The sequence below is a fragment of the Maylandia zebra genome, linkage group LG1 (genome assembly GCF_041146795.1).
Source record: "Maylandia zebra isolate NMK-2024a linkage group LG1, Mzebra_GT3a, whole genome shotgun sequence".
Taxonomy (NCBI): domain Eukaryota; kingdom Metazoa; phylum Chordata; class Actinopteri; order Cichliformes; family Cichlidae; genus Maylandia; species Maylandia zebra.
In genome coordinates, this window is record NC_135167.1 from 45,006,150 (window position 1) to 45,031,318 (window position 25,169).

Below are 25,169 nucleotides of genomic sequence, written 5' to 3' on the forward strand. Positions count from 1 at the left end.
ATTAAGTCAAATATCCGCAATTTCAAAGGGCCATTACTATGAAAAGCAAAATCAGAATGACTTGATATTGATATGGTATCACTGTGGGGTTGTATACTGTTGATCTCAGGTGGAATTACCTTGTGGAAACAGGAATTTTCCATTTTAGAGCATTTTGAAATCACTGAAAGTTAGGTCAATTATGGACAATTTGAAAGGGCTTTTATTTTTGAAAGCAAAATCAGAATGACTTGATATTGATATGGTATCACTGTGGGGTTGTATACTGTTGATCTAAAGTGGAATTACCCTGTGGAAACAAGAATTTTTCATTTTAGAGCATTTTGAATCGTTAGAAGATTAAGTCAAATATCCGCAATTTCAAAGGGCCATTACTATGAAAAGCAAAATCAGAATGACTTGATATTGATATGGTATCACTGTGGGGTTGTATACTGTTGATCTCAGGTGGAATTACCTTGTGGAAACAGGAATTTTCCATTTTAGAGCATTTTGAAATCACTGAAGGTTAGGTCAATTATGGACAATTTGAAAAGGCTTTTATTTTTGAAAGCAGAATCAGAATGACTTGATATTGATATGGTATCACTGTGGGGTTGTATACCGTTGATCTAAAGTGGAATTACCCTGTGGAAACAAGAAGTTTTCATTTTAGAGCATTTTGAATCGTTAGGAGATTAAGTCAAATATCCGCAATTTCAAAGGGCCATTACTATGAAAAGCAAAATCAGAAAGAATTGATTTTGATATGGTATTACTGTGAAAAAGACTGCGGTTGGAAAGTGTTGATACAAAGTTCAAATAGTATTTGGAAATACGACTTTTGCTTTTAAGAGCATTATGAATTCATTGAAAGAGTAGTTCAAAAATGAAGATTCACAGGGCTTTTACTTTGAAATCCAAAATAAGATGGCCTTGATAGTGACAGGGCACAATTAGGGTACAAGGCTGTGTCATATAGATGTAACATTAGAGTTTGTAAAAAAAAAAAAAGCCTAAATTATATGTTATTATGTTCTTAACATATCTGTTAATTCACTCGAAGTTGGCTTTTATTTTGAAATCCGGTTTCCACATCCATTCCCGTAATACTTTGAATACACAGGGAACGTAAAATAAACTGGAGGCTGGCTTGACTGCAAGTCTCGAATTGGAGGCTGGCTTGACACCAGTAAACTAACGCCAGTTCTTCAGTAACTGACGAGGGCTCAAGCATCTCCGCACCAACGGTAAGTTATTTTAACAAAAGCCAGAGAAACGAGCTGCAGAAGCTGTAACATAATGTTAGCATTTACTTTGGCTGATCCAAGTACGTCCATTAAATGTGTTGTTTTTGACAGACTCATGTTGTACTTTTATTTTAACAGTGATGAGTGTCGAACTAGTTGTTTCGCTAAATTAAGTAACTCACCTGAAACGTAAATGAGAGCTGTGGCAGAAACGCAAAGCTGCAGTCTTGTCAGACTGTTTTTTTTTTTCAGTCATCCGTTCGTTCGCTCCGGTGAATGCATCCAAACTTTGCAGAAAGTCCTATTAGTTTAAAAAAAGTTGATATATTGTTGAAATACATGTTGAAATCAGCTGGTAAAAGCCAGTCAGCTAACTGAATAGGTCACTATCATGTTTACATATGTGTTCAAGGTCAACTTAAGCCATGTCCACACGTACACGGGTATTTTTGAAAACAGAGATTTTCCGTTTTCGTTTTAAAAAATAATCCCGTCCACACGTAAACGCAGAAATGAAGGAAAACGCTGCTATGAACATGCCAAAGCAACAGGTGGCGATATATTCCTAACCGTGTAGAAATGTTGGCCAATCAGAAGTCTAGAAGCCTCGGTGGGAAAAAGTAAACAAAGCTGGGGCATAGAAGCAGAAGCAAGTGGTATGTGTAGAGGCAGTGCAGAGAGTACAATTAACAGTAACAGTATTGTAGAAATTCATTTCACCGAAACAATAACGTGGCGCACAGTGTGACGTCAAAAAATGAGCACACCTTTGACGCTGCGTTTTCTCCATTTTTCTGTCCACACATAAATGCAAAAACGGAGTTTTAGAAAATATCCACCCTGGCCGGAGTTTTTAAAAATCTCCGTTTTCAGTGACCAAAAACGCCGTTTACGTGTGGACGAAAGGTGCAAACGCATAGAGAAATCTGCGTTTTCAAAAATACCCGGGTACGTGTGGATGTAGCCTAAGAGAATGACTATTAGGCAAAGCAAACCAAAATTACATGATTTGTTCAGAGTTACTGTCAAAAAAAATTTAAACACACAAAAAAAATACTCATCTTCACATTAATAAGAGCATTAAAGTCAATATAACTTTTATTGTCAGTATTGGTCTTTTTTTTTTTAAAGGTGAAACTACTAAATATAACATATTTCAAATTGTCAGTAACTTGTCCGACAGTAAATAACTGACATAACTAATTACTTTCATACAAACCAATCAGTAAGTTATTTTGTATATTTTTTTAAATGAGTAATCAGTTATAAATAACTATTTGCATTTCTGAAGTAACAGTAAGACTACTGACAACATTAACTGTTACTTTTCTTTTCTAAAACTATCTTTTGTTTTTCTTTTCTTTACCTTTTTTTCTTAGTAACTCAGGAGGTTATGTTTTTGGTGGCATTTGTCTGACTGTTAGCAAAATAACTCAAAGTTATGGACAGATTTTAAATTTTCAGGAAATGTCACAAATGGGCCAATAAACAAGTAATTCAATTTTGGGGGTGATCAGGCATGATCAAGGAATTTAAACTATACTGTACTGAACTCTCCATGTGCTTTGCTAGTCTTATTAATCTATTATCAAGTACTGCTTTGTTTGTCATTTTAGTTGTCATTTTAAAAGCTCAAATTAAAGACATCAGTCAGTAAAAATACATCTACCTTGTACCTTATGGGCATGAATCTAGCTAACTAATGAATGCAATATTGTTTGGTGATTGCTACCTATCAATGCAATTATTTATTTCTGTTTTAATAGATATGTTTTTGTTATTCTGTTTCAGAGTGGATTTCAAGAAGATGGAGAGGGTCACCTGAATCTTGACATTTATAAACATGCAACTGCATTTCTTCTTCAAGCCAAGGAAACCCATCGACTGACACAGGTAATTTATGCCATTAATTTTCCATTGAATTGTATTTCATTGTTAGAGAACCTAAAAGCAATATGCTTAACTTATGCTGAACAGTGCTCAAGCTATAACTTGGGCACTGTTCAGACCTGGCATCTTGAATAGATCATTCAAGATGTCATAAATGGACAGCTTTAGGTATGTGAGTGAAACACCTGACATTCGAATGTGTCTCCATGTACTTCATGGGTGACCACTCAGATCTCACTCCCCCACTATATATGGAAATAGACATGTATGTTGCATCCAAAATCTGCCTATCACTATATTTCCTTAGCATGAGCTAAGAATAGAGACAACATAATACACACAACACAAATTTTCAATTTGCATTTCCACCTATGATCCGATTCCTCAAAATGCATTATAATTAAGTGAATACAAGGTTTTAACGTTGCATAAGGCAATATTATTCTTTACAAAAAAAATTGGGTGGTGGGGGTAACTTATTTTGCTCATTGCATCGCACTAACTTTATGTAACTGAAGGTTTCCTTTTTCAAAAATTGTGTCTGTGAGTTTGCATGTTGACTGTGTTTTCATATGAATTTTGTAATTAAGGTTTTTTCCTTTGTTTTTCCTCTTCCACAGAGAGCTGTTAACCACTTCGTGAGTGGAATCCAGCAATATCAGGCCGTATTATTGGAGCACTTAAAACAACAAATGAGTGACATGATTGAGAGACATTCTGGGGACCTGGATCAACTAAAGAGTGATGCAGTGGGGGTATTTGACCAGTTTGTTGACCCTTTCACTCAAATTGCTTCCACACATTTGCAGGAAAAGACCATCAAAGAACTGTTAAAACCAGTTGAACCAGAGATTATTGTCACAAAACAAACAGTCTGTTATTCGAAGCGTGGAGACTCCAGAGTTCTTGCCATTAAAGACCATTGTTTTCATTACATACCGTTGTTGAAAAGTTTGGAGCAGCTGCTATCACATCCAAGAATGCTTGCAATGATTGATGAGAGGCCAAAGCCATGCAAGGATGGCTTTCTTCATGATTTCATTGATGGAGACATTTTTAAGTGGCACCCACTGTTTATTAAAGTCCCTACAGCATTACAGTTGATTTTATATACAGATGAAATTGAACTATGCAATCCTCTTGGATCTAGGGCAAACAAGAACAAGCTGTTATTGATTTATTACACCTTAGGTAACATCAGCCCTAAGTACAGATCAAGACTTCCTGCTATTCGTCTGCTTGCCATGGTAAAATCAAAAGATCTTTCCCGTTGTGGTATAGATGAGATATTTGAGAGGATTAACCGTGACTTAATTGAGCTGTGTGATGGTGTCCAAGTTGTCACTGCAAGGGGTGAGAGGACAATTCATGGGGCACTCATATCTGTGTGTGGAGACACTCTAGCTCAGCATGAAGTGGCTGGATTTAAGGAAGGAGTGGGTTTTGCCTACAGTAAATGCAGGCACTGCGAATGCCACTTTGAAGACATGCAGGAAAAATTTAATGAAGATTTTTTTGTTAAAAGGACCATGGCCAGTCATAACAGGCAATGTAATGACATTGAGAAGGCAAGTACGGACTTTCTGAAAGACAAACTAAAAATAACGTATGGTATAAACAGGAGAAGCAAGTTAACAGACTCTCCTCACGTTGATATAATCAATCAAACCCCGCAAGACATCATGCATGTTATCCTTGAAGGCGTTGCCCCATATGAAATCAAATGTGTTTTAAAGAATCTTGTGCTTTCAGGGCAAATGAACTAAGATTCATTCAATAGTGCAATTTTGTGTTTCCCTTATTCTCCTGTTGATGTGAGGGATAAGCCTTGCCCCATATCTGTCAGTACGCTTTCATCAAATGACAATAAATTGAAACAGTCAGCTGGGCAGATGCTGGTTTTGTTGAAGATCCTTCCATTTCTTATGGACAAAATTGGAGAAAATCATTACACACAAATGCTACGTAACATGTTAGAGATCATAAAAATTCTGTTTTCACCTATTATTGCTGTCTCAACTCTCTCCAGATTGAAGCTTTTAATAGAGCAGCATTTAAAACATTTCAAACAACTGTTTCCAGATGAAAATATTATACCTAAACAGCATTATTTACTGCATCTTCCTTCTCAGATTAAGGCTCTTGGTCCTACAGTGAGGCATATGTGTATGCGTTTTGAGTCAAAACATTGTTTCTTCAAGCAGTGGGCTCTGAAAAGTAGTTTTAAGAATATTTGTAAATCTCTTGTGAAGCACAACCAACTTTATGAATGTAGTCAGAACGTGCATGAGAAACATCCCATTTTTTCAAGTGAAGTCGACATGGTTCCAGCCAAAGAGGTGAAAAATGTTCATTATGTAGAAGGCAAGATTAAAGACTTCATTGAGCAAGTTGAACATGTAGTTTCTGTACAGTGGATTATGCTACATGGAAATATACATTCATGTGAAAAATCTTTGGTTATTTCTGATGTCATAAATGATGCTCCAGAGTTTGCACTTGTTAAAAACATCTATATTGTAAATGCATCTGTGTATTGTTTTGAATGCCAGCCTCTCTCTACAGTTGGGTGGAATGATCAATATTTAGCTTATGAGGTAGAAGTTCCCTGTCTAGCTCAGGCAAATATTTTTGTGGATGCTGGAAATCTTGTTGATTATACAGCGTACCACTATGTAAACTTTAATAACAGCAAGTACATTCCAGTGAAGTATGATCTAACTGACATCATCAAACATTATTCTTGAGTCTTTTGTGAATATGTGGGCTGAAATAAGGTTTTTAAAGACTGGCAAAAAAAATTGTTCTATTTACTTTTTATTTTACTTTTGGCGCAATCTGTTCAGTGAGGGAAACAATTTCAGTGTTTTGCCTCTTTTTCAATGTCACATTGATATGGTTTGACTGATAAATACACTGTGCTTAAGATACTAAGACTCATAATAATGTAATGTTGGGCATGATATTAACCTGCAGTTCTCAATAAAGTAGATTTGATGTCCTGATTCAAGTTAGGTCTATTTCTTGAAACAAGATGATAAATCTTTTACAAATAACACAGCAGCTTAAAACGTTTATGAAATGCCAAAAAAGCTTGTTTCGTGTGAGATATGACTCAAAACAATATGTTTTCAAGAGTTTTTCACTTAACAAGATATCCAAGATGCACTGTCTAAAAACAAGTTCCTATATCTCACTGAAACGTTACTCTTTAGCGGATTATGGCTTATTTTAAGTGTGATTAGATATTTTGACTTGAAATAAGACAAATATACTTGGTAAGATTTTGAGTTTTTGCAGTGTAACTGAGGCAGATCTACCCTGATGGACAATGGGGACTCTAACCCACAAAATGACCAACAAAGGTCTGACCTAATGACCAACCGGGACTTTAACCCAGTATTTAAACTTTTCCTAGCAGACTCTAACTGCTTTCATTTCTTTCTTCTTAGCAGACTCTACTGCTTCTACTCATGAGATTTTTCATCAAAATCAAAACAGACATCCACCAGTAATTTCAGTGAGTAGACTTAAATTTTATCATGTCCAATTTGGCACACTTTGGAAATAATTCAACAGGTAGTGCCTTACCTTTGGATAAGCCGGCTTATGCCCACTCACTTCGACTACTGGAATTCATGTCTGCCCGTCAGACCACCGAATTTTACCACCGAAGATTATATTATTAATGCAATGGTAATGATGATAATTATTTAACAATAGCAGTAAAATTTCCCTGCTCCACATCGGTTTTCAGCGTTATTTTGTTATCGTTTTTATCGTTAACTCGGTTTTCCTGGTCTTTTCACGTGTGTTATGAATAAATCTGTTTTTTGGTACCGGTACTGGTTTTATTTTGTTGTATGTATCCGCGACACCTTAAAGGCCGGTCCGTGAAAATATTGTCGGGTATAAACCGGTCCGTGGCGCAAAAAAGGTTGGGGGCCGCTGTTTTAAATAATGTTTCCTTTTATAAAAGTAGGATAATGAAAAAACATTTATCATAAAATTTATTATTGACACATGTTTGTGGCAATTAATATGTGAATCAACTAAATGGGGCGGGGGGGAGGGGGGTGTTGGCCCAACTGGTCTTAAACTAAGAAACACTAAAGTTAAATTTGAAAACAATTTAAAACAAAACATCCCCATTCTAAAATGTCATGTGACAATCTGATTGGCTTACGGAGTGATGATGTCACAAGGACTATGTTGCCTTTGATCTGAAGTCTATAAATAGGGGTCAGAAGCAGCAATTAATCAGTTTGTTCACAGCCTTCAAACGTTCGACCAGAGATCCATTTGGAAATATTTCTAAGCCTTTTCAGAGTCACTGTGCACGGGCTCCAACATGCCTCCACGAAAAGGCCAACAAAGACAAAAAGATTATGCTGCCTGTCCTTTGTGTTCTGGCCGGCCAATCTCTCCAGGAGAAATTGTGCGGCCAATCTCTCCAGGAGAAATTACCACGGATGGTGTCTTATCAGTCCTAAGAACATTACAGGAAAGTCAGAAGGAAAAATCTGACCTACATTACAAAATTAAACAAATTGAAGAAGAGAAGCTTCAACTAGTGGAAAAGTGCAGACAACTGGAAGCACGAAATAAAGACCTGGAAGAAAAACAGCAACGCCAGCCTGATATAAAAATGATCAATGAGGGCTCGGGAGTGAAGTTTGGTGAAGGACGAGAGGAGATTTTTTCTCGTTTTCTTTCATCAGGAACACAGAGTGCTGAATTAAAAGAAACATCTGCCCAGCTTCAAGGAAAGAAAGCTACTATTGAGGAGATACAGTGGGATCTCCAAAACATTGAGAAACAGAATCAGGTGCTTCGAGGAAAGCTCAATGCAGCGGAGAAAACAATTGAAAAAATCCACCAACAGAAGACTGAACAGGAAATACAAATGCAGGACAAACTCAAAGCCATGCAGAAATTGTACAACGATCTGAAAGTCAAGTGTGGTGAAACAAAGCGCAAAAATAAAGAGCTTCTTGAAGAGAAAAAGCAACAGGAAGAAGAAAAACGTATTATCCAGGACTTTGAGAGAAGGCATCTAGAATTGCAAGAATTTTGCAATAAAAAAAATGAGGAAACACTTCAACTGAAAAGAGAAAAGGAAATACAAATGAAGGACAAACTCAAAGCCACACGGAAATTGTACAACAATCTGATAGTCAGGTTTGGTCAAATAAAGCGCAAAAATAAAGAGCTTCTTGAAGAAAGAAAGCAACAGGAAGAAGAACAACGTATTATCCAGGACTTTGAGAGAAGGAATCTAGAATTGCTAGAACTTTGTGAAACACCTGAACTGGAAAGAGAAAAGGAAATACTGGAAAAACGATGTTCAGAGATGCAGTGTAGGATTGATGGAATGAAGAGAAAACACTCAAAGGTCATTAATGAGATGTTGTTGAAGTCCAGTGACTTGAAGAGCCAAATAATTGAAATGCAGGCACAAAAGCAACAACAAGAGAAAATACATGAAGACCTGCAGCGTACGAGTCAAGAAATCCAGAGAAAAAACGAGCTGTTAGAAGAGATGCACAACAAAAAGCAAGAAAAGCTTAGAAAAAAACAAGCAACCTTAAAAGAAATGGAGCAAAGATGCCAGCAACTCGAGCAGCAGAATGCAGAAACAAACGATCAGCTGAGAACCCTTATCCTGGAGAAAGAGTTCATGGAAAAATACCTGAAAAAGAAGAAAAAAGGCTGGTTCTGCCGCTTATTCAGATGATTTAGCCTCGTCCTCCTCCACCTGTGCCCCATCTTACTTTGCACCTCTCCTGTCCCCCCAACACATATTCTCCACCATCTTCATCTTTTTTCACCCTCCCCCCCCCAACCAGTCCCAGCAGTTGACTGTCCCCTCCTGAGCCTGGTTCTGCTGGAGGTTTCTGCCCGTCAAAAGGCAGTTTTTCCTCACCACTGTCGCCTCGTGCTTGCTCAGAGGGGATTGTTGGGGTTTCCTCCCCTCCTCCTTTCCCCCCTTCATTTGCTTGTTTAACTTTTCTTTTGTTGTTTCTGTAGTTACTTGTTTTACTTTTTTCAACTTATGTAAGAAAATAATAAACCAATTGAATTTATCCTTTGAGTATTTTTCATCTAATCTTTACAGAGTTAAGCTCTGTCTTTTATTTGCTTGTTAAAACCCCATCAATGGTGAAGTAAAAACCCTGGGATATGGTTTAAAACGTTGAAATAGACTAACCAACTAGTCTGAAACTAAGAAACACTTAAATATTACGTTAAATTGAAAACAGTTCAAAAGAAATATCCCCATTCAAAAATGTCATGTGATAATCTCATTGTCATAGGACATCATCACTCCAGCAGTTCAATAAGGCTGATCGAAGGGTACAAAGAAAGGGGCAAGGCAAACTGATGCAAAACTAAACTTTAACCTAAACTGGGTGAACTAAAACACAACATGAAGAACCCTGACATGAACATGAACAAACCTGGACATGAATACATGAAAAAAAGCACATTCCTGTGTTTGTGACCCCCTCCCCAGCCTGTTGAATGGTGGGGGAGGCTGTAGTCTTTTATTATAGGCACAGCCTATGTGAGGGTTCTGTTTTCTTCTTTAGTAAACGTCCTGCTTTTATGACCCTTTTGGTGAGCAGGAGGTCACACAAATGCATCCCCAAAAACACACACACATGGACACGCATACACACACACACAGACACATGCACACACATGCACACACTCACATGCACACACATACCTAGAAACTAGAATTCTGTGATCTGTTGTGTACACGTAGCCTGGGTTTTGGAGTAAGTCGCGTAGTCTAACCCTAAGTCTACTGTTAGGTTTTGTACTCACGGCTGCCTTTGGTATGCGTGTTTCCTCAGGAGGAATTGTGGCGACCAAGAGGCAGCACACGGAGAGTACACAGGGAACGGAGACAGAGCACGGAGCACGGGATAAAGGAGAAGACACGGAACGGGAGTTGGGATCGCACGGGGGGATTTATTGTTGTTCGGATTGTCACCACTGTAAATAAACACTGTTGCACTGTAGAGTCCTGCATTTTGGGTCCTCCTTTCCCCACATCCCCACGGTCTGCCAGCGAGACCGTGACAGCCCAATTCTACTTTTTCTGCATAATCCATCATACAAAATGTAATCAAATGGAAAAGTCTCTTTTTTTAACTTGTTTTATTAGTTTTAATCTTTTAACTTCATGCATCAAGCAAACATTTAATTATATGCAACATTCTCTGACTGGAATAAATTAGTTTAACATTTAAACCTATTTTCTACACATTCCAGCTCATAAAATAAAATATTTTTTGTGTTTACACTTAGTCTTTCAAATAGATGCAAGTAAAACACAGCAGAAAATAAATAAAGTCAAAGACTCAGCGGTCCTGTTGCTCTATTTTCACCTGTAAAGCAGGAGTGAGGTAGGCGGAGGCTTTCTGTGAGTTTCCCAGTACGTCGTTGCGCAATGTATTAGAGCATTCATTAATGCGGTATAGCTAATAGTCTGCAAGGTTTAATTCTTCTGTTTGTGTGGTCTACAGATAAAGGAGGAGTTCAAGAGAATAACCACTGCAAGTCTTGAATGGCTACACTTGACCATTGCACTCCAAAACTGATGGATGTCATTTTATCAAGCGGAGGAGCTAAGGGAGTGAGAATCGTCGTCGTTATCGTTCCTCTCCTACGTTTTATTTCTCCGGTTTCAGCGTTTTTGCTTCACAACTAAAGCGAGCAGTTTACTTTGTGCTCTAACATGGACTCGAATCAACCAGCGCCACCTCTGGCCAAGTGCCACAGCCTACAGCCAGATCAGCCTGTGACACACATCTGCACCACGTTTGAATTCGTTTCATGCACAACACATTTGTACCTTTCAAACTTGTCAGTTTGTGCGGCATGCAAATAAACCTTTGAAAAGAATGAAATGACACTAATATTTCACTAGTGTTGTAACATCACATGTCGTTAGCGTAGTCTGCCTGCGGCGACCAGCTGTGAGACGGGCGCTGCTCTTGTGGCGACCTGCAGCAGGTGTTTATTGGCATTTACTTTCTCTTTTTGTTTTTAACCTTTGTTTTTAACTCTGTTCTTAACCGTGGTTTTAACTTTTTGCCGAGATGGAGATCTTCTACACCTTAGTTTTATTGTTGTTGGCGATATTCACCTGGAGTCATTCACTCTCACTGACAATCACTTATACACGCGAGGAACTCCTTGGATTACGGTGGTCCTGTTTGTCTATGCACGACTCTTCTAATGCTCGGACAGATGTGATTCTTGGTGAGGATTTATTTCCCCGGTCAAAGACAAATTTTGGAAAGCCCCGCCGCTTGAGAAAACGCGGAAAGAAAGGCGGTGTGCGTCAGCGTGTAAGAAAACTTCGGAGGAGGAATCGTGTTCCTCTGCCTTCTATGATTCTGGCCAATGTCCAATCTCTTAGGAACAAAACGGATGAATTACAAGGGAATGTGCTTCATCTACGGGAATACAGGGAGGCTTGTCTGATGGCGCTTACCGAGACATGGCTGACCGATATGGACAGTGACACTTCACTGCGAATCAGCGGCTTTGGGACCCCTGTCAGGCTGGATCGGAACTGTGGAGTAACACGCAAATCTCACGGAGGAGGGGTTTGTTTATATATCAACCAGGGCTGGTGTAATAATTTTACTGTGCGGGAGCGGTTGTGTCTTCCTGACATCGAGCTCCTTTCAGTATCTGTCAGGCCTTTTTACTTACCGAGGGAGTTCCCTCAAATTTTTGTCACTGTTGTTTACATTCATCCTAAGGCTGACGTTAAAGTTGCTGCCGATGCCATTTTTAAAGTGGTACACAATCTGCAGACTCTCTCACCGGATGCTCCAAATTTTATTCTCGGTGATTTTAACAATTGTAATCTTAAGAAATCACTGAACAATTTCTTTCAATATGTCACTTGTCCTACAAGGAATAACAAAACGCTGGATTTGTGTTATGGACCAATTAAGGGGGCATACAAGTCTGTGGCCGGACCTGCGCTAGGTTCTTCGGATCACAATGTTATTCACCTCCTCCCTGTCTACAGATCTGTGGTTAGGAGGGAGAAGGCCTGTGTGAAGCGGACTAATGTCTGGACAGAAGACAGTTGTGTTGCCCTTCAGGGGTGTTTTGATTGCACTGACTGCTCCTTGTTTCAAGAGAGCACTTCTGATTTGGATGAACTCACCGATGTGGTGTGTAGCTACATCTCTTTTTGCAAAGACTCTGTGGTTCCAGTCAGAGAATTTAAGACTTTCCCCAATAACAAACCGTGGCTCTCTAAAGATATTAAGGATCTGATTCTTAAAAGGAAAATTGCTTTTAACGAGGGAGACGCTCCCACTGTGAGAATATTGAGGAAGGAGGTGAGGGCTGCAATAAAGATTGCCAAGATGAGGTATAGAAATAAGATTGAGGCAGAACTCAGTAGTAACAACCTCAAAAGAGCTTGGCTTGGTATGAAAACAATGGCAGGGTTACAGACGAAAGGTAAAAGCAGCATTACCTTAGAAGGGTTTACCTCTGACAAACATCTGGCAGACGATCTTAACAGTTTTTACCTTCGTTTTGAGAACTTTGACTGCTCTAGGCAGACCAGCACACTGAGGGAAAGGACTATCACTCCCCCATCTATTTGTATTGATGAGACAGGGGTAGCTAATCTTTTCAGACACACCAAAAGCAAGAGTCCTGGACCTGATAACATCTGTGGACAGGTACTGAGAACTTGTGCTGATCAGCTGAGTGGGATTTTTCACTATATCTTCTCACTTTCTTTAGAGCTACAGACAGTACCTAAGATTTGGAAACATGCTGTCATTGTTCCTGTTGCTAAGGGCAGTTCTCCTAAGGCACTGAATGATGTTAGGCCTGTGGCTCTGACTTCTTTAGTGATGAAGACATTTGAGAAGATAATTAAGAAGGAGATTTTAATGCATGTTGAACACCATCTTGACCCCTTCCAGTTTGCCTATAGAGCAGGGAGAGGTGTGGAGGATGCTGCTGTCACACTCCTGCATCTCTTGTATAAGCATCTTGAGGCCCCCCACACCCACGCAAGATTATTATTTGCTGACTTTTCATCTGCATTTAATACAATTCAACCCTCTTACTTGCTGACAGGCTTTACAATCATTTCAAGCTTGACACTAGTCTGGTCGGCTGGGTGACAGACTTTCTGACTAATAGGTCACAATGTGTGAGGGTGAATCATGTCCTTTCTGATGTGCTCTCCTCCTCTACTGGATCACCCCAGGGTTGCTGCCTCTCTCCCCTTCTGTTCATTCTGTACATGAATGAGTGTCGCAGCAATTTCACAAACAGACACATCCTGAAGTTTGCTGACGACACAGTGATCGTCAGTCTTCTAGTGGGGGACGAGTCAGGCCATGGACAGGTTGTAGATGATTTTGTGAATTGGTGTGATGAGTCCTTCCTCTCACTGAACGTGTCAAAAACTAAAGACATGATTATTGATTTTAGGAAGTCCTCTTATAGCTCATCACCCACTATCATTAAAACTGCCGATATTGGGATCGTTGAGAGTTATAAATATCTAGGTGTGGTACTTGACCATAAACTGTGTTTTGAATCTCATGCTGATGCCACTACTAAAAAAGTTCAACAAAGACTGTTCTTTTTAAGGAAAATGAGATCTTTTAATGTCTCATCTGAGATGTTGTCCTTGTTTTATAGAAGTTTTATTGAATCTGTGATGTCTTTTTGTATCGCTGCCTGGTTTGGTAACCTGACGGTGAAGAATAAGAATCGGTTGGGATTTCTGGTAAAAACTGCTAGCAAAATTTCAGGGCACTAGCAAGATGGACGTTTGGCCATTTACAATAGAAACGTGCTTAGAAAGGCTCATTCTATTATTAATTGTGTGAACCATCCACTTCACAGTGAGTTTGAGTTGTTGCCTTCCGGCCGCCGTTTTAGAGTACCTCCGAGGAGGACTAAAAGACTCCAGGTCTCTTTTATCCCTACTGCGTCTTGTCTCCTTAATGGCAAATAATTGTCCTTGAATTTTCTATCATTATTATTGTTATTATTGTTTTATAGTATTGTTCTGTTGTTCTTATCCTCCTGCTGCTAAACTAATTTCCCCTTGTGGGACAATAAAGAAAAAAATTGAATTGAATTGAAAAATTGTGTCTTTTCTCTGCAAACAAACATTTTAGAGTTGGTAGTTATATACAGTCTGTTTAAGTGTGGTTAATCTAACGAACATTTATAAGGAGATGGCAGTTACTGTGAATGTACAGCAGGTGATTAGTAATAAACAGTCAGACAATGACCCTGACAATCTCATTCAGTCTTGCAGACTGAATGCACCTTCTGTGGAAAGTGGTACCACACAGTGTGTGTGGACTTCCCCTGTGCAGAAGACGACTACAAATGTTGTGGGTGCTAAATAAACAGACAAAATTGATCCCTGTTGTCTTTGCTTACTGATTGTTTTCAGTGTTGACAATCCACATTGCTGGGTTTGCATCTTTCAACATGTGTGTGGGTAGATGTGGATGTACCAGGGGTAAGTGCAGCCACTCAGCCTCTACTCAATGTGATCATAGCAGCAGGTGCAGATGTGTCACAAGTTAATCTAGTAGTGGGCTATGGTACTTGGCCACAGGTGGCAGCATTGGACTGACCTCCATTGGAGACTGCTCCAGCTGCTGTGTAATAGTGGATCTGCTACAAATTGAAGATCATATGCAGGTTTTGGAAATGAACCCTTGTATTATGTTGAAAAACAAAAAAGTGACATTGATTTTGTTGTGGGTCATTGTGACCCGTACTGTGTAAATCCACTCAGAATTGTCAAAAAACTGCAATAAAACAATAGCAACTTTATTTCCCATCAGATAAACATGTAGAACACAGACATACAACAGTTAGACTTTCCATAACTATTGTAGGTACCATTTGGTTTTTCGTTCTTACAAACACATTTCTTTTGAACTTGCCCAACGTTCTCAGTTTTTCAATGCTCAACATTTTCAATTTTGTCCACATGATGGACAGAATGTAACTGTGTGCTTTCTGCAGATGTACTTCTTGCATTTCTCACAAAAAGTGCTTGTTTTCAAACAGGAATCTTCCTAACTACGATTTAAAACAAAAGATTTCTACGTCTCCTCCAGTCTCAAAAACAGATGACAAACCAAATCAAATTTTCAAATTCAAATTCAAATTTTATTTGTCACACACACACAACCATACACAGTATGACATGGGGGTGAAATGCTTGTAGCTGTACAATGCCCGACCATTAAATGACAGAAGAAAAGTTTTACAATATTTACAATTTACAGTTTACTACAAAATTTACAAATGAACTTAGGAAATTACAGTAAAGAATGTGCAAATAGCAGAAGAGATTATAAAGATTATAAATTATAGGAATTATAGGATTATAGGAAATGTGTGGTGGTGCGTGTGGTGATGTGTGTGAGAGTCCAGTCTTATAGTGACGTGTGTGGGAGAGTCCAGTCCTACACCTGGTTCAGGGCCCGAATAGCCTGGGGGAAGAAGCTCCTCTTCATTCTCTCTGTTTTGGCCTTAAGGGAGCGGAAGCGCTTCCCAGACCTCAACAGTGAGAAGAGTCCATTGTTGGGATGGGAGAGGTCCATCATAGTCTTCCTAGCTTTGGACTTGCACCGCTTGGTGTAGATGGACAGCAGGTCAGGGAGCTCTGATTGAATGATGCGTTCGGCCGAGCGCACCACTCTTTGCAGATCTCGTCTGTCCTGCTTGGTGCTGTTCCCAAACCAGGTGCAGATGTTTGCCGTCAGGACGCTCTCGATAGTGCAGGAGTAGAAGTGGGTGGCTGTAGCTCAGGTGGCAGAGCAGGTCAGCCACTAATCAGAAGGTTGGTGGTTCGATCCCAGGCTGCCTCCTGGCTGCATGCCAAATATCCTTGGGCAAGATACTATGTCTGCCTACTGGTGGTGATCAGAGGGCCCGGTGGCGCCAGTGTCCGGCAGCCTCGCCTCTGTCAGTGCGCCCCAGGGCAGCTGTGGCTACAATGTAGCTGCCGTCGCCAATGTATGTGGGAATGACTGGATGTTGTAGAATGTTTAGCCTATTTTAGAGTTTAGAAATGTGTTAACATAGAATGTAGAACTATTGTAGAGACACTGACACTGCCCTCAATATAATAAAGGCTTCACTGTGTCGTGAACTTAGGAGTAGATTGTAGGAGACCCCTCCCCCACTTGAACTGTGAAAGTAAAACAGAGAGGAGTTAATGCTGAGTGGAAATTCACGCACACACATCCACACGCGCACTCACACATACACACAGGTATGCGTACACGGTCACACACGAGCACTCACATAGACACGCGGGAACGCGCACATGTAGGCATTCATGTGCTCGTGCACACAGACACAGAGTTTGCAGCACACCGTGGGGGTTTTATGATAGGGTCGCCCCTACAAAACTGTGTTTCACAGACAAAGGAGTGTAGATTTTGCTGAGGGGCACCGGCCTGGCAAGTCTTCCCTTGCCAGTCTTCCCTTAAATGAAGATGAGTAAAGATGAATAAAGTTTTGTGAAAATGACTACTGAGTCCGGTGCCATCTCTGGATGCTCGAGGAATAAAAAGAACCAGGGTAAAACTGATTTCGTAACAATGTGTAAAGTGCTTTGGGGTCCTTAGGGACTAGAAAAGCGCTATGCAAATGCAGGCCATTTACCATTTAGAAGTTCTTGAGCACCTTCAGTGGCAGATGGAAGTCTCTAAGTCTTCTGAGGAAGAACAGACGCTGACGGGCTTTCTTAACCAGGGTGTTGATGTGACAGGACCATGACAGGTCCTGAGTGATGTGGACACCCAGGTATAGGAAACTGTCCACTCTCTCCACTGGCGTGCCACTGATGATGAGGGGTTTGTAATTCCTCGCCTGCTTTTTAGTGAAGTCCACGATCAGCTCCTTAGTCTTGCTGATGTTTAGGAGGAGGTTATTCTCCCTGCACCAGGTCTCCAGGTTCCTAATCTCCTCCAGGTTGGCCGTCTCGATGTTGTCGGAGATCAGGCCCACAACAGCAGTGTCGTCAGCAAACTTGACAATGGAGGTGGTGTCTGATGTGGCTACACAGTGTGGAGATACAGAAATTCTTTTATTGCTGCCATATAATCTGCATCATTATAATTGCATTAATAACATTCTTTACAGCATTATTTCATCTAATAATATTTCTCACAGTATTGATACTGCATTACAGCTGTTTATTGAAGATGTCCATTTGAGGATCCTTCCATTATGTTAACTTTTATTACAAGTACGGTTAGAAATATTTTACACACATTGCATATCTGTGCTTATTTTGAGTTGATGTTCGGTTCATTAAGGGTCTTAAGCTTCACTGGCGTGACTGTCCAGGTGATACATGCTGAGGGAGACTAGAAGATAGAAGGATAACTGCAATGTGTATAGTGAGTACAGCAGGGGGCTTAAAACACAGCCCTGAGGCAACCAATCTCCACACCTGAGTCACTGACTTTCTTAAATCCACTCACTCTGTTTATTACTAATCACTGTGTAACTGCTGTGAATTCACAGTAACTGCCATCTCCTTACAAATGTTTATTAGATTAACCACACTTATACAGACTGTATATAACTACCAACTCTAAAATGTTTGTTCGCAGAGAAAAGAAACAGGCAGACTACTCTAACGACATGTGATGTTACAACACTAGTGAAATATTAGTGTCATTTCATTCATTTCAAAGGTTTATTTGCATGCTGGTTTGTCGGTAGCAACTCCTGAAACGCAAGATTGCCACACATCTGTTCGACCAACAGCAGTTGATCTAAACGGCAGTAGATCTGGAACACCGGGATGCACAGTCAGCGAGAAACTCCGGAAACTCCGATAAAAACTCCTTGTTATATTTAGGAGGCCGATAAACTATTGCACACAGCAATGAAGGCGAGTGGCCAAGTTCACACAGGCAAAGTTCAAAGCTTGTGTGGCGTGTCCATGAGGATAGTTGCTTAAACTCAAAGTGTGCTTTAAAAACAACAGCTAACCCCCCGCCACGACCAGTAGCTCTCGGAGTGCTAAAATAAGCACAGCCAGCAGTTCAGCAGTTCAGAAAAGACGCTTAACTCACCGGGTGTTTCAGTCAAACAGAGGAAATCCAATGCATGGGAAGAAAAGAAATCCTTCAGGATGAAGGTCTTATTCGCCACCGATCTGGCATTTATTAAACCCAACCTGAGGGGAGCTGGTTCGGAGACCTCCACGGCAGTGACATCCAGATCCACCGATCGAAGCATTTGATCATTGTGTACCCTCAGGTACCGGTAGTCCTCAACTACCTCCACGTCAGCCCCTCTGATGGTGACAGATAGGAGGAGGAGCATGCTTCCTAAAGTCCAGGTTCCTTTGTCTTTGTGATGTTAAGTTGTAAATGGTTTAGCTCCCACCACTCAACAAAGCTGTCCACCACACTCCTGTATTCCTCTTCCTGTCCATCCCTGATACAGCCCACAATGGCAGAGTCATCAGAGAATTTCTGCAGATGACATGACTGAGACTTGTACCTGAAGTCAGACATGTAGAGGGTGAAGAGGAAGGGTGATAGGACCGTCCCCTGTGGCGTCCCTGTGCTGGATGTTGTCCGAGTGGCAGCTCTTCAGACAGACATGCTGTGGTCGACTGGAACACACGTTTCTGTCTGAAGTGTTGGAGGTAGCTTTTAAGATATTACAGGATGACCCCCACCTCAGCAACAGGACCACTCTCAGCACCGACCAAGTGTGTTTGCTTTTAGAACTGTGTCTTAATTCCACCTATTTGACATACAAGGGTCAGTACTATATGGGTGTGCCATGGGTTCCCCAGTTTCACCCACTGTGGCCAACTTGTTCATGGAAGAAGTGGAAATCATCCACTGGAGCACAAACTGAGTGTCATCAGGACGCTACAACACAGAGCAAACACCTTCCCCACAGGCACAGCAGCCAGGGAAGCAGAAGAACAGCACATCAAGGAGGCCCTGAGTTTTTGTCATTTGTCAAAGCTGAGAAGGCACACAAAGAAAGCTCCAGCTGATCCAGGAGAGATGGACAACTGCTGCCCAAGTAAAAACAGTTAGAGATCCTGTATGTGTCAGGAATATTGGAACAGTTGAGACACATTTTTTCTAAACACCATGTCCCTGTGGCTTTGAAACCTCAAAACACACTTTGCCAAAAGCGTGTCAGGGGACCCCAAGGATCGGGTCTCCTGACACAAACAGAGTTATATAGTGTAGACTGTTAAGTGCCAGGAGGATTGCCAGGATTTATACATCGGCGAAACGGATGGCACAACATAGAAGAGCTAACTCGTCAGGCCAGGACTCCTCAGTCTACCTCTACAGGCTGGTGGACACTCTTTCAATGATGAGGATGTAACATTCTGGACAGGGAGGAACGCTGGTTTGAGCAGAGAGTCAAGGAGGCCACTTATATGAAAAGGGAAAGACCATCTCTGAATCGAGGAGGGGGCCTAAGGGTACATCTGTCAACATCTTACAATGCTGTGATTGCAGCCATTCCCCAACTCTCTGTGAGTGGGACTCATGGCCTTTGATCAGTGATCAACGGTCTTTGATCAGTGCTTGTTGATCAATGGTAATGACAATTTGCAGATTAATGATCAGTGAACTCACCTCACGGCCCATTGTTCAATGTACTGTTTATAAGGTTGGGGAAACCTGCAGTCAGCTGAGACACTTGGGTGAGTGACCAAACATTTCTCCCACTGAAAACGCCATGTCCAGATGAACAGATTAAACTGTTTGGGATCTGCCACAACTGTTTTGGGGTGAGGGAAGGAACATAGGACTAAGAGAACTAGAGATTAATAATAACTAATGACTAAATGCAGAGAGCTGAATAAACATATGGTGAGTAAAAAGGGGTGAGAGAAGGAGAAAGACACAGTCCATCATAGGAATCCCCAACAGCCCACACTTATTGCAGCATAACTAAGGTAGGATTTAGGGTCACCTGATCCAGCACTAACTATATGCTTTATCAAAAGGAAATGTTTTAAGCCTGATCTTAAAAGTACAGAGGGTGTCTGTCTTCTGAAATCAAACTGGGAGTTGGTTTCACAGAAGAGGGGCCTGAAAACTGAAGACTCTGCCTCACCTTCTACTTTTAAATACTCTAGGAAAGAGTGAAGTACTCTATTGGGGTGATAAGGAACTATAAGGTCATTAAGATAGGATGGGGTGTGATTATTCAATACCTGGACTGCAAAAACTGGCCGTCTAACCAACTCTTACAATCTTATATCCAGCCAAAAAGTCTTTTTGATCTTGTTTGTAAAGTGATATACCAAGCAAGAGCAGGAAGTATAAGATTATGAATCTTGTTTTGGGATCTTTTATTTCTTACTTAGTTTCTAACTCCTAAAATTGGTTACTTTAAATACATACTAGCAGGGCTCTAGAGTGCGACCAATTTGGTCGCAAATGCGACCAAATTTTTCAGTGGTGCGACTAAAAAAAAATATTTGGTTGCACCTGTGCGACCAACTGTTCGGGTAGCAAAAAAAAAAAAAAAAATCTGCAACCTTCCCTGTGGTCAACAACAGACACACATTATGCCCCTATCGTGGACTAAACCAATCAGAGATAGTAAGGGGCGGGACCTCTCTGATTGGCCTTGGTCCAGTTGAAAGTGCAGGTGGAAGAGAGAGGTGAGTAGCTTGAATAAAGCGATATCAATTCATTAAATCCTGAATCGACTTTTAAATATAACTGTGTTTTGCCAGAAACGCCAGATTCTCAGATTAAAGCTCACAAAACCATTTCAACAACAACCAAACAGCAAATGAGAGCAGGTACACGGACTCCACACAAAGACATAAACACAGACCGACGCATCAGAATCAACTTTGTCTTTCTCGGCTTTCTCACCCGACGGCCCGTAGACGGACACGCTGTCGGAGCTCAGCGATCCTGATGCGTCCGGTCCGCGCTGTGTTTACGTCTTTTTGTGCTGATTCTGAGCTGCAGGTTTTGTCTCTCCAACCAAAATCCACCAAGCCAGCAGCAAAAGAAGCAGCAAACTGCGCTTCACATTTGATCAACGTCGTCATGAATTTTGCTGTTTTGCTTCCACGACTATTAAAATCACATCCATGCACAGCTCTCTCTCTCTCTCTCTCTCTCTCTCTGTACTTCAAGAACAGTTTCCCGTCTCCAATCTCTGTTTTCTGTATTATTCATTCGCTTATTACCCACCAGTCTACCGTTGTTTATAGCGCTTTCGGCTGCTGTCTTTTTCTTTTCTTTTTCTTTTTTTCACTTAAATGACCTTAAATGATTTCGACTGTGTAATTATTGTTGGGGATTTTAACATCCATGTGGACAACCCTCAGGACAAAGGGACTAAAGACCTGAGTAACACTCTGGGCAACTTTGGGCTGACTCAGCATGTAACAGAGACCACACATAATAGAGGACACACTCTTGACCTACTGATCTCCAAAGGCCTGAGCATTTCAAAGGTTACTGTGTCTGATGTGGGCTTATCTGATCATTACTGTGTTTTCTTTGAAAGTAAAATCTCAGCCCACACAAATATATCAACAACAGTGATCACAAAACGGTGTATAACTGAACACAGTAGTGCAATTTTTAACCAGGTCTTCCCATTAACACCTGACCTGCCCAGAGGGTCAGTCAATGAGCTCGTCAATAGCTTCAATGCTAACATGTTAAATGTAATGGACACTATTGCTCCCATTAAGGTGAAGGTTATCTCTGGAAGGAAAAAGTCTCCATGGAGAAACTCCACACTGGTGAAAAATGAAAAAAGAGAGTGTAGGAAAGCTGAGCGCAGATGGAGAAAAACAAACCTCCAGGTTCATTATGACATTTATAAAGAGAAACTTCACAATTATAATTTACAACTGAGGAATGCAAGGAGGTCCTACTTCTCTGACATCATCACTAAAAACAGCCATAATGCTCGGGTCTTATTTTCTACAGTTGACAGGCTAACAAACCCTCCTGTGTCAGTGGCAGCTGAACTTCATTCAACCATGGCCTGCAATGACTTTGCCAAATTCTTCACTGAAAAAATCCAAAAAATTAGACAAGCAATTGGTACATCAACAGCAGATCCAGGATATGTACTGTGTCCACCAAAAAACTGTTTAAACACCATGAAACAGTTTCAACCTATTAACAGCAAAGACCTGAAGGACATCTTAGGTCAACTGAACTCCTCCTCCTGCTGTTTAGATGTCCTGCCAACAAGTTTTTTCAAAAAGGTCTCAAAGACTTTAGAGTCAGACCTGTTACAGATCGTCAACTTTTCTTTATTATCAGGTGTGTTTCCAGAACCACTAAAAACTGCTGTAATCAAACCTATACTGAAAAAGGACAATCTTGACAAGACACAAATGAACAACTACAGGCCGATCTCAAATCTCCCGTTTTTAAGTAAGATCATTGAAAAAGCAGTTTCTCAACAGCTCAATTACTTCTTAAAACAGAATAATTGCTACGATGCCTTCCAGTCAGGTTTTAGACAGAACCACAGCACTGAAACCGCTCTGACCAAAGTGTTTAATGACATATGTCTGAATACAGACAGTGGAAAAATGTCAGTCCTAGTTTTACTGGATCTCAGTGCAGCATTTGATACAGTTGACCACAACATATTACTCAAACGACTGGAGAACTGGACAGGTCTTTCAGGAACTGTACTAAACTGGTTCAAAACATACTTAGAAAACAGGAAATACTTTGTATCAATAGGTAACTTCACATCTGAGCAGACAAGTATCACATGTGGAGTTCCCCAAGGTTCCATCTTGGGACCCCTTCTGTTTAACATCTACATGCTCCCACTGGCACAGATTATAAAGAACAAAATAAACTATCACAGCTATGCAGATGACACACAAATATATATCACAATGTCACCAGGAGACCGAGGCCCTGTACAGGCTCTTGGTAAATGCATTGAGGAAATCAATGACTGGTTGTGCCACAATTTTCTCCAGCTAAACAAAAACAAAACTGAGGTAATAGTCTTTGGCGCCAAAGAAAAACGATTACAGGTCACCAGAGAACTTCAATCTATACATCTAAAAACCACAAACCAGGCGAGAAATTTGGGTGTAGTGATGGATGCAGACCTAAACTTTGAAAAACACATTAAGACAATAACAAAATCAGCATACTATCACCTCAAGAATATTTCAAGGATAAAAGATCTGATGTCTCAACAGGACCTGGAAAAACTAGTCCATGCATTCATCTTTAGTAGGCTTGATTACTGTAACAGCATCTTTACAGGTCTACCTAAAAAATCAGTCAGACAACTACAGCTCATTCAGAACTCTGCTGCTCGAGTCCTCACTAAGACCAAAAAAGTGGACCACATCAGTCCAGCTCTGAGGTCCTTACACTGGCTGCCTGTCCGTCAGAGGATAGACTTTAAAGTTCTGATGCTGGTCTATAAAGCTCTGAATGGTTTAGGACCAAAATACATCAGTGACCTCCTGACCCAGTATGAACCTTCCAGATCCCTCAGGTCATCTGGATCCGGTCTTTTATCAGTTCCCAGAGTCAGAACCAGACACGGAGAAGCTGCATTCAGCTTTTATGCTCCTTATATCTGGAACAAACTCCCAGAAAGCCTCAGATCAGCTGAAACACTCAGTTTATTTAAATCCAGGTTGAAGACTCACCTGTTCTCAGCTGCTTTTGAATAAAGCACCAAATCCACACTTTAAGCTTAAATTTCAAAACTTACATTTAACTACTGATTTTATCTACTGTTTTTTTTTATCTATTTTAAATCATGCTTTTTATTGCTTTTGTTTTTTAATGTCTCTGTAAAGCACTTTGAATCACCTTGTTGTTGAATTGTGCTACACAAATAAACTTGCCTTGCCTTACTCTTCATTTTATCAGAAACAGTTATCACAGCTCGTAAATTGAATTTTTACACATATATGTATGGATTGACATGTCAACATATTAAAAGAACAATATTTGTCTCTTATATATAACACACCTATATACACACTGTAACAGATACTTGTCTTTGAGTGAAGATTTAAGGTGATAGGAAATATAAATAACTGAAACTTGAATCTTTACTGAAGCTCAGTAGCTGACACAGAGTTCAGGTTCACTGCTGTAATAACTAATAATGATTAATATATGGTATATAATATATAAGTGGTAAATGGACGGGTTCTTTTATAGCGGTTTTCTACTTTGTCTGAGCACTCAAAGCACTTTACTCGCTGCAACAGCATTTTGCAGATGTGTTCTCCCTGCTGCCCGGCTGTGCAAATGGAGCACCATTTTAAAACACAGCCTGGCATGACAATGTGTTTACGGCCCTACAGGGTACCTGAGCATAAGAGACAAATTGTTCAGATTGAATTGGCCAAAATGCTAAAAGTGGGAAAAATAGAAAAGTCACACAGCACTTGGTGTAGCCCCACGGCTCCTGTGGTGAAGAAAGATGGTTGTATACGGTTCTGTGTTGATTATCGCAAGGTGAATGAAGTGTCACAGTTTGATGCTTATCCCATGCCCCAGGTCAACGAGCTCCTGGACCAGTTATGCACTGCTCGCTTTTTCATGGTTCTCGATTTAACCAAGGGCTACTGGCAGATTCCCTTGTCTGGGTGCGGAGTCCAAGGAAAAGATGGCCTTTTCCAGTACATACAGTTTGTACCAATTTGTCACACTTCCGTTCGACTTGTTCAGAGCCCCTGTCACATTCCAGCGCCTGATGGACCGGGTGCTGCAGTTGCATGCTGCATATGCTACTGCCTTTTTGGATGACATCATCACAAGCCTATGAAATACTGGGAACATATAGTCTGGTCAGATAAGACCAAAATTGAACTCTCTGGATGCCATAATACACACCATATTTAGAGGTCAAAAGACATATCACCTCAAAAATACCATACCAACAGTGAAGTTTGGAGGAAAGGACAGAGATATTCTTCATAAAGATCTGCTGCCATCTACTGGGACGATGAAG

The 25,169-nt window shown here is 40.5% G+C and overlaps 1 long non-coding RNA gene across 1 annotated transcript; it reads left to right on the top strand.

Annotated features, from left to right (window-relative positions):
- Nucleotides 1-252: 252 nt before the first annotated feature.
- On the top strand, nt 253-6,129 carry LOC143419798 (uncharacterized). Its single transcript, XR_013099806.1, has 2 exons — nt 253-3,122; nt 3,740-6,129. It is a non-coding gene; the product is annotated as an uncharacterized LOC143419798 (long non-coding RNA).
- Nucleotides 6,130-25,169: the final 19,040 nt, after the last annotated feature.